This window comes from Triticum urartu, chromosome 1 (genome assembly GCF_003073215.2).
Source record: "Triticum urartu cultivar G1812 chromosome 1, Tu2.1, whole genome shotgun sequence".
NCBI classification, from domain to species: domain Eukaryota; kingdom Viridiplantae; phylum Streptophyta; class Magnoliopsida; order Poales; family Poaceae; genus Triticum; species Triticum urartu.
In genome coordinates this window covers 71827057-71837689 of record NC_053022.1, presented here as the reverse complement: position 1 = coordinate 71837689, position 10633 = coordinate 71827057, and the positions used below count along the sequence as shown (strand labels likewise).

Below are 10633 nucleotides of genomic sequence, written 5' to 3'. Positions count from 1 at the left end.
TAGAAATATAGTTCCAAGTAAAGTTACCGATGAACGAAGACGAAAGAGGGGATGCCATCCGGGGCATCCCAAGCTTAGGCTCTTGGTTGTTCTTGAATATTACCTTGGGGTGCCTTGGTCATCTCCAAGCTTAGGCTTTTGCCACTCCTTATTTCATAGTCCATCGAATCTTTACGCAAAACTTGAAAACTTCATAACACAAAACTTAACAAAAAACTCGTAAACTCCGTTAGCGAAAGAAAACAAAACACCACTTCAAGGTACTTTAATGAACTCATTATAAATTCAATTGGTGTAATATCTATTGTATTCAAACTTCTCTATGATTCATACCCGCCAATACTACTCATAGATTCATCAAAATAAGCAAACAACATATAAAAAACAGAATCTGTTAAAAACAGAACAGTCTATAGTAATCTGGATCAATCGTATACTTCTGGAACCCCAAAAATTCTAAAATAAATTTATGTATATGAGAAATTTATCTATTAATCATCTGTAAAAAGAATTAACGAAATATCGCTCTCCAATAAAAAATGACAGCTATTTTCATGAGCACTAAAGTTTCTGTTTTTTACAGCATACAACCCTTTAACGGTGGCGGTATGGGCGCCTCCTACCTGCATCCACCTGTCTTTTACTGTGCGAATAGAGAAAAAAAAGGTGTTACCTGAGTCGTCCCCTCCACCCCGATGCCCTCCATCTCTCTCACTTCTCCCTCTCCCGTTCCCTTTTTTCGCCGCCGCCTTCGTCGGCCGGTTCCGGCGAACGCTGGCGGTCTCCGCCGTCGTGGTGGCTACCAATCTCTTCCTCTCCTCGCGCTCTATATGATCCACCGCATCGATTCATCGATCCCATCCTCATGTGGTTGCCCGCATCGGATTTACCCGTCTAGGGTTTCGGTGCGGTCGACTTCCTCATCGCCGGCGATGCTCCGGCGCCTTGGTCCGGTCGTCTTTGTCTTCTGTCGTGCTCTCTCGTGCTGCTCTGCTTCCTAACGGCGCTCCCGTGCCTCAGATGCACGCCAGGGCGGCACGGTGAGCAGGTGGGAGGAGAAGGCGGCGGCGATTTCGATCTATTATTCTGCGTTGACACGGGAGGCGGTAGAGCGGTCTGGACGAGATTCCTGGTGCCGGTTTCCTCACCATGCTGAGGCCACCTGCATCGAGCAATGGTTGATGCCAAGGTGATCTTCTTCCCCCTCTGCTCCTGACTCTCTCTCCTTGTCATTGAATTTATTACAATATAGAGTTTCTGAAGATTAATGCTGGCAGTTTTGTATAGCGAGAAATAAATCCCAGTGTACCTGTAGGCTGTAAAGCCAAGCCATTTGTTGAGCTTCTCCTCGTACTGCTGCTATCTTGCTACTTTATTTTGTGCTTGTTGCTAGCTCGTGCTACTGTCGCTGCTGTATAGATGCCAATATATGCGTAGACGTGAGTCACTCCTGCTGAACTTCCACAAGCTCAGGTGTCAAATGAAATGCGTATGAGATGCAGAGCGTCGAATAGATAGTGATCTTTGACGACATTGGTGGAATCTAGAGCAGTTAGCATCCATGGAGTTAGTGTTGTATTTACAGCAGCTTCCCTTCCAGTTGGATTGCATATTTGGCCGATCCTGCGGTGCAGAACGTTGTAGACAATTGGTTATGTTGAAGATTGTCTCTCCTATTTACAGTGAAGAGATGTTGTGCGGGGAAATTTCCACAGTAGTTCAACTCCAATGCTCAACATGTCGAACCCTCTGCAAATTATTACTTGCTGGACCGTGGACATTTATTTCAGTTCCTATGTGAACCAAAATACATGTAGGATAGTCTGTGGGGGCAGGAGAGAGTGATGTTTTTAATTTCTACTCCTTCCAGAACTCGAGTGTTACTACTTGACATCTAATCTACCAGTTTTTATTGTCTAAGGAAGATGATATATGTCTAAGTATTTATTTCCTGCGCTGTGTTGATCTTCTATGGTTTACTATTTCGTTGTTTTGAACATGGGTATAAAGATGCACTAATGCATGCCCAGGCTTTAAGGACCTGTTCGGGTTCTCTCCGCTCCACAACTACGGCTCCCAGAGCGGAGGGAGGGGCAGCACAAATCAGGGAGTGGCTCAAACCGAGGTCCTCGTCTCCTCTACAGCTCGGAGCGGAGTTTTGAGATTGGAGAGGTTGCGAACAGGCTCTAAGAATGGACTGCATCTCTGACCCAAGCAGCGTGAAGCTCCTGAGTCGCATATAGCAGATCTCAAGAGAGGTTTCACTGAAATTTCAGCATTCTTCTCCAGTATAGCTTCAGTATTTTCTTTCGTCTTAGTGCAAAATTGCGTAATACGTAATTTCCATTGCTTGTTGAGGTCGGAAGAAGCATTGAGTTTGATTGTTTGTGTTGCACAGATAATGAGCGTTTAAGAAGGTTGCACACGGAAACCTTATTCAAATTCACCAACCAGGTAGGTTGCTACATGAAGGTTGATAAATTTCTAATTCTAAAATGATGGCTCAACTAAATTAGTTTTCATCTCAAATGTTAACTTCTGGATGTAGATGAAATTAGTTCAGTTGATGATCTTGGCTTCAATTTGTATGCTGTCCTTTACACCTAGGAGATTGAATTGATGGGAGGACTATAATTTCTTTTGTTTTGACACCTCGGACTCCAATGTACTATTTTTCTCATAGGAACAGCTTAAACAAGTGCTCTAGAGCTTGTGAATTTGGATGCCTTCCATTCTATATTAATTTCTAAATTGTACAAATTGATCTAATTTTATTCCTGATTAGAGCTTGAAATCTGATAAGAGATTACGTTTAATGGCAAATGGTAGGTTTATATGCAATTAATTCATGTGTGTCTCGGACTATTTCTGATTTGCTATTATTCAGCTGGAAATTTCACACAGAATCCTGAAATTTGAAGGAAGAATTAGGAAAGCAAATATAATATTGTTATCAATGGAAGAGGTGGTTAAATGTATCACAAGCTTCTGCTGACCCATAAAATCAACATAACAAGTGTTTATTTGAAACAGGAGCATAAAGGGACATCAAATAACTTACGCATGACTATGAAATGCACTGAAACTCCCTGGAGAGCAAGCTCCGGTAAAGAAAAGCCTTTCAATCGATTTGACATATTGGTGTAGGGAGAAGCAGGAGTTTTGGATAAAATTATACTGTCGATTATTTTTTTAAATTGATAAAGCTAATTTTAAAATTGATAAAGCTAACTTTCACTACACCAGCTGCACTCTTGTCCAGCAAGGCACCGATGAAGGATTCTGTTTTTGGGAGACCTGATTATGGGGCCAACACGGTCATGCAAATTTTTTTGGCAGCAGAAGGTAATCTAATATCAGGAAGGGGCATCTCACAATACTGCAGCTATTAAAAAGAATCCAAAACAGAGGCGTCTAGGAGAACGAGGTTAGTGCCTATGCGTTGGATGTAGGTTTCCAATTATATGCTCTATTTTGGAATGTAGTTTCTTATAACCATGAACTCAATACTCATATACTTTTATCAAAAGCATTACCCTTAGAGTTGGATGTAATTTTAACCAATGTTTGTTTTCTTGTGGTGGATGTAGCTTTGTTGCTGTTCATCTCCCAGGATGGTTATTGCCAATTACCAGGTCTGTTATGCTGTATTTTTTTTTGTGTTCTAATGCAAATTATCCGACTCTATGTGTCCTTTGAGATAGTTTTTCTTGAATATGTTGATCGGAGGTGTGTTTTCTGCAGATAATATTCATTGCCTGCCATTAGCTTTGTTTTTGGTATTTTCTGCAGAACCATGTCAAGCACAATAAACTGAGGTCCTTTCATACTACATGCCTTCTATTTCATTTCTGCATATTTGAGAGAGGTGGGCGACTCTCCCTGAGCTGCATGCTATATGGCTGGAAGCCAGAGCTCGGGCCCGACGCCTCCGCTCGCCGTTTCCCACGCCTCCGGCACCCCTGGTGATTTCCGTGTGGATCAGGTCTTCAGGTGATCCCTTCTTTGTGAATGCATGTAGCGGTGGTTGTAGATGTCGTGTTTGCCTATATCTGGCGTTCTAACCCCGCCTCTGGCAGGGTGCCAATATTTTCGGACGTAGTTGGGCCAGCAAGCTCAGATCTGAAGGAGAGAATTGACATGGGTAGCCGACGAGAGGGCAAGATTCGTACGTGGCGGTGAATTTAGATGGCGGCGGCACCAGTGCGGACGATGCCAATAGCAAGGACAGCGAGCCGGCGTAGTCCGAATAGTGTGGAGTGAATTGAAGCCGGATCCGCAAGCATCCGAGTGGATTAAAGCGGTACTACACAAATTGATACACTCTGGTTTCGTTAATGTTGCAGTTCTTCGATGAGAACGGAGGCAATTTCTCTGTTATAAAATGGACCACCGTCTGATTACAGAACATACTGACATCTGGGAATAAGTTTTTAGATGTTTGATACAGAAGAATACTAAGCCGTCAGCTGAATTGTTGTGTGGTGCCGTGGTGTTTGCATAAGTAGCGTTATATATTTTTTAGTTTAGACATGTGCTTCTGTGGTGCTAACCTTCAGTTCATTCCGATGTTATACTTGTGCTTCAATGAGTTCATGCTGATGCTTGAGATGACAAAGCTTTTCTGTGTTTCCTGCAGGGGGGTGGAGGTGATGCGATCTACTCGGGAATAAGTGAATGATATCATTATGATGCCAAATTAGTCCGCAAATACTGCTGCTTCTAGAATCTGAATGTACCCGCTATGCATGTTGCAGGCAATGAACTATTTTACAAGATAAAATATCAGGAAGGGGCATCTCATAATACTGCAGCTATTAAAAAGAATCCAAATGAGCCCGCGGTAAGGATTTGGTTTACAGTGGTTATACTTTATATATCATCTCAAGGCAACTTTAGCTCATTGGTTAAATTTGATTCTCCGTTCAATTGGTTAAATTTGGTTCTCCCTTCAAGTTAGATGAGCCTCTCATTAATATAAATTCAGTCGTAGAACATTATCATTTATAAGTTTTCTTTTTTGTTATACATTGTTAACTGTAAGATATCCTGATTACTGTACTGTTTTACTTTGATGAGTCACCATCGTCGTCCAGAGACAGGTCGGCAGGGGAGGCTATGAGGAATTGGGTACATCCAAACTTCCCCTGTGATATCTTTATTTTATTCCTCAGTTTAAGGTAGTGAAGCCTCAGTTAATCTTCAAGTTGCTATGTTCTTGTTTGTTGGTATGCGTTTGCAAACTGAAAATATTCTGTTTTTTTTTCAGGTCTCTGTTAGTGGAATATATTTTCTTGCAAACTGAATTGGTTTTCTGGAACATGTCTTCGTATTTTTGTGTATGTCTTGAGCACTATTCATTGGATATACTTTGTTGCTTCCAGCCCATGGATAAGAATATTTCAGTCGCTGAAGAGATTGTTGAACATATGACATTGATGCAAATCTCTGGCCACCTACACGTGAAACTGCTTGAAGACCAAGTTCGAATATGTATGAGCGCAGTGAAGTTCGGCATGCAAGTCTATTCGCAGTCTCGCACCCTAATGTAATCAGTCGAGTAGTGACGGGAAGGCGCCGCCGACCAGGATGTGGAGGAAGATGGGGTTGAGCCGGGTTGGTGAAGGTGTTGTGGCTGGTCGTTGGCCAAGCAGCTGCCTCTCCCTCGTCTTTGACATCGTGAAGAATGATGTTGAAATGGATGCGTGCTGCAGGAGCAGCAGAGGCGTCGTGTGAGCCTTGGGTTCTTCATCAATTCGTTCGTGCGTTCCCTTGGTCGCATGCGCGCCTCAGGTACAACTTGCCTCTCGTCTCTCCTCCCTGTTATGGATCCAACATGAGGATAAATTGTTGGGGCAGTAGGTAATATCAGGATTTTTTTATTGTTGTTGCTTCTATTTACGTTTATGTTCATGGTTGTTGGTGTATGGCGTTCACCTTTTACCTGGATGCCAGACCAAATAAGATCTCAATTCAGTTTCTTTATTTCGATGTTCATCTCATGTATCATGAAAAAACTTCACCACTAAAGAGAGCAGAGCTATTATCTTGACAATAGAAGCTAGATAAATTAATCCATGAGCATTTTCATGCATATTATTTAATATATTTTTAGTTGTGCTAATTTAATAACAGTACTATTTATAGTGCTGATTTGGAGATATGTGCAATGCACTTTCAGCAATCAACAGTTCACCTACCTGTGTATTGTATGCATTAACTAGATTAATTAATGACGAAGGAAGGATTTATTCAAGTCAAGTTACTAAATTTTATGATGGTATCTTTTTCCCTGAACTTCTTATCCAGGATCAGCTCGGAGTTGAATACTTAACTGGTTCAGGAAAGCTTCAAATACAATAGTGGCAAACATCTCCATTGATGCTACAAAGCATCTCGATGATTTTGAAGCGAGTCTTCATGTTAATTACATTACTTTTTGTATCATGCCCTATTGATCGAAAAGTTACTTAGCCCTAATCATCCATGCTTAATAATGAGGATCATTTTGGGATTTTGTTTAGCATTCCAACACTTCCATAGTTTATTAGTACAGAGCTAGATCTCTCACTGTGCTGATCACACGTAATGAAGTCATTTTACTTGGCTTTCTAGCAACGGGTCAGCAAGTGGGTCATGATGAACCAAATTATGTTCTATACTGATCTGATCAATTGTAGGTTCCATAGGAACACCGAACTTGATTTTGTTGCCTCCTCGTAGCAGGGCCAGGGAAGCAGTGTCAAGTGGATCCTGGAAGAGCACTGGTGTGGGATCCGCTGCTGCCAGGTATGCTTTTCTTCCTTCCCGTCCTCTCGATCCACTTCCTCTCTTTGTTTCTGAATTTTGCACTCAAATTGTGAGGTGAGGCTCAAAAAATACAGTGGTTACCGACGGCGGCAACGACCATGAAGATTGTCCCAGCATCTGGAACAGTGGATGCATTGAGCTCGAGATGACGATTAGCCACTCCATCCACGATCACTGTTTTCCCCCTTCTTTTTGTGGAGATGATTTCACACTACTCTTTATCAATGCTGTAATAACCAAGGTGCATGTGTGACTCAGTTCAATCAAGAATGTAATGAACCCTGCTTAATATGCCTATGATGCAATACCATAGTTTAAAAAGAAAAGTGGAAGGGGAGCCTCCCACCTGGCACCGCCAAGCTTCCTCTCAAGCGGCGGCACCAGGTGGCGCCCCAACTGCTAGTGATCATAAAGACTTCACCCAAGTCTTTTCAAAGGTTATACTTGGCACAAACACTAATTAAAACATAAAACCACATCTAAACAAAAGCTAGATGAATTATTTATTACTAAACAGGAGCAAAAAGCAAGGAATAAAAATAAAATTGGGTTGCTTCCCAACAAGCGCTATCGTTTAACGCCCCTAACTAGGCATGATGATTTCAATGATACTCATATAAAAGATAACAACTGTAACATAAAGAGAGCGTCATGAAGAGTATGACTAGCACATTTAAGTCTAATCCACTTCCTATGCATAGGCATTTTGTGAGCAAACAACTTGTGGGAACAAGAATCAACTTGCATAGGAAGGTAAAACAAGCATAACTTTGAAACTTTAAGCACATAGAGAGAAAACTTGATATTATTGCAATTCCTACAAGCATATCTTCCCCCTCATAATAATTTTTAGTAGCATCATGAATGAATTCAACAATATAACCAACACCTAAAGCATTATTTTCATAATCTACAAGCAAGGCAATTTTATTACTCTCCACACAAGCAAAATTCTTCTCATGAATAGTAGTGGGAGCAAACTCAACATAATAACTATCATGTGATGCATAATCCAATTGAAAACTAAAATCATGATGACAAGTTTCATGGATATCATTATTCTTTATAGCATACAAGTCATCACAATAATCATCATAGATAGCAACTTTGTTCTCATAATCAATTGAAACCTCTTCCGAAATAGTGGATTCATCACAAAATAAAGCCATCACCTCTCCAAATCCACTTTCATCAATATAATCATCATAAATATGAGGCATGCTTTCATCATAATAAATTTGCTCATCAAAACTTGAGGGACAAAAAATATCATCTTCATCAAACATAGCTTCCTCAAGCTTGTGGCTTTGCATATTATTAGCATCAAGGATATTCAAGGAATTCATACTAACAACATTGCAATCATGCTCATCATTCAAATATTTAGTACCAAACATTTTAATGAATTATTCTTCTAACACTTTGGCACAATTTTCCTTTCCATCACACTCACGAAAGATATTAAAAAGATGAAGCGTATGAGGTAGACTCAATTCCATAATTTTTTGTAGTTTTATTTTATAAACTAAACTAGTGATAAAACAAGAAACTAAAAGATTCGATTGCAAGATCTAAAAATATACCTTCAAGCATTAACCTCCCCGGAAACGGCGCCAGAAAAGAGCTTGATGTCTACTATAAAACCTTCTTCTTGTAGACGTTGTTGGGCCTCCAAGTGCAGAGGTTTGTAGGACAGTAGCAAATTTCCCTCAAGTGGATGACCTAAGGTTTATCAATCCGTAGGAGGCGTAGGATGAAGATGGTCTCTCTCAAACAACCCTGCAACCAAATAACAAAGCGTCTCTTGTGTCCCCAACACACCCAATACAATGGTAAATTGTATAGGTGCACTAGTTCGGTGAAGAGATGGTGATACAAGTGGTATATGGATAGTAGATAATAGTTTTTGTAATCTAAAAATATAAAAACAGCAAGGTAACTAATGATAAAAGTGAGCGTAAACGGTATTGCAATGCGTTGAAACAAGGCCTAGGGTTCATACTTTCACTAGTGCACGTTCCCTCAACAATAATAACATAATTGGATCACATAACTATCCCTGAACATGCAACAAAGAGTCACTCCAAAGTCACTAATAGCGGAGAACAAACGAAGAGATTATGGTAGGGTACGAAACCATCTCAAAGTTATTCTTTCCAATCAATCCGTTGGGCTATTCCTATAAGTGTCACAAACAGCCCTAGAGTTCGTACTAGAATAACACCTTAGGACACAAATCAACCAAAACCCTAATGTCACATAGATACTACAATGTCACCTCAAGTATCCGTGTGTATGATTATACGATATGCATCACACAATCTCAGATTCATCTATTCAACCAACACATAGAACCTCAAAGAGTGCCCCAAAGTTTCTACCGGAGAATCACGACGAAAACGTGCGCCAACCCCTATGCATAGGTTCATGGGAGGAACCCGCAAGTTGATCACCAAAACATACATCAAGTGAATCACATGGTATCCCATTGTCACCACAGATACGCACGGCAAGACATACATCAAGTGTTCTCAAATCTTTAAAGACTCAATCCGATAAGATAACTTCAAAGGGAAAACTCAATCCATTACAAGAGAGTAGAGGGGGGAGAAAATATCATAAGATCCAACTATAATAGCAAAGCTCGCGATACATCAAGATCATAACACCTCAAGAACACGAGAGAGAGAGAGATCAAACACATAGCTACTGGTACATACCCTCAGCCCTGAGGGAGAACTACTCCCTCCTCGTCATGGAGAGCACCGAGATGATGAAGATGGCCATCGGAGAAGGATTGCCCCATCCGGCAGGGTGCCGGAACGGGTCTAGATTGGTTTTCGGTGGCTACGGAGGCTTCTGGCGGCGAAACTCCCGATCTATTGTGCTCCCCGATCGTTTTAGGGTATATGGAGATATATAGGAGGAAGAAGTGCGTCAGGGGGGCCACGAGGGGCCCACGAGGGTGGAGGGCGCGCCCCCCTGCCTCGTGGCTTCCTCGTTGATCCCCTGACGTGCACTCCAAGTCTTATGGGCTTCTTCTGATCCAAAAATAAGTTTCGTGAAGTTTCAGGTCAATTGGACTCTGTTTGATTTTCCTTTTCTGCGATATTCTAAAATAAGAAAAAAAACAGAAACTGGCACTGGGCTCTGGGTTAATAGGTTAGTCCCAAAAATAATATAAAAGTGGATAATAAAGCCCCAAAACATCCAAAACACATAATATAATAGCATGGAACAATCAAAAATTATAGATACGTTGGAGACGTATCAGCATCCCCAAGCTTAATTCCTGCTCGTCCTCGAGTAGGTAAATGATAAAAACAAAATTTTTGATGTGGAATGCTACCTAACATATTTATCCATGTAATTCTCTTTATTGTGGCAAGAATATCCAGATTCGTAAGATTCAACAAAAGTTTAATATTGACAAAGAAATAATAATACTTCAAGCATACTAACTAAGCAATTATGTCTCTTTAAAATAACATGGCCAAAGAAAGTTATCCCTACAAAATCATATAGTCTGGCTATGCTCCATCTTCACCACACAACGTATTTAAATCATGCACAACCCCGATGACAAGCCAAGCAGTTGTTTCATACTTTTGATGTTCTCAAACTTTTTCAATCCTCACGCAATATATGAGCGTGAGCCATGGATATAGCACTATAGGTGGAATAGAATGGTGGTTGTGGAGAAGACAAAAAGGAGAAGATAGTCTCACATCAACTAGGCGTATCAACGGGCTATGGAGATGCCCATCAATAGATATCAATGTGAGTGAGTAGGGATTGCCATGCAACGGATGCACTAGAGTTA

General features: G+C 40.9%; 1 long non-coding RNA gene across 29 annotated transcripts; it reads left to right on the top strand.

Annotated features, from left to right (window-relative positions):
- The first annotated feature begins 661 nt into the window (after positions 1-661).
- LOC125548307 lies at positions 662-7105 on the top strand. Of its 29 annotated transcripts, none has more exons than XR_007301068.1 (13): positions 663-1189; positions 2031-2258; positions 2399-2454; positions 3034-3106; positions 3247-3427; positions 3591-3635; positions 3793-3993; positions 4080-4303; positions 4640-4649; positions 4758-4843; positions 5097-5180; positions 5270-5793; positions 6310-7105. It is a non-coding gene; the product is annotated as an uncharacterized LOC125548307 (long non-coding RNA). The 29 variants fall into 29 exon arrangements; XR_007301058.1 differs by having other exon boundaries at positions 5080-5180; XR_007301063.1 differs by having other exon boundaries at positions 4640-4673.
- The last annotated feature ends 3528 nt before the right edge of the window (positions 7106-10633 follow it).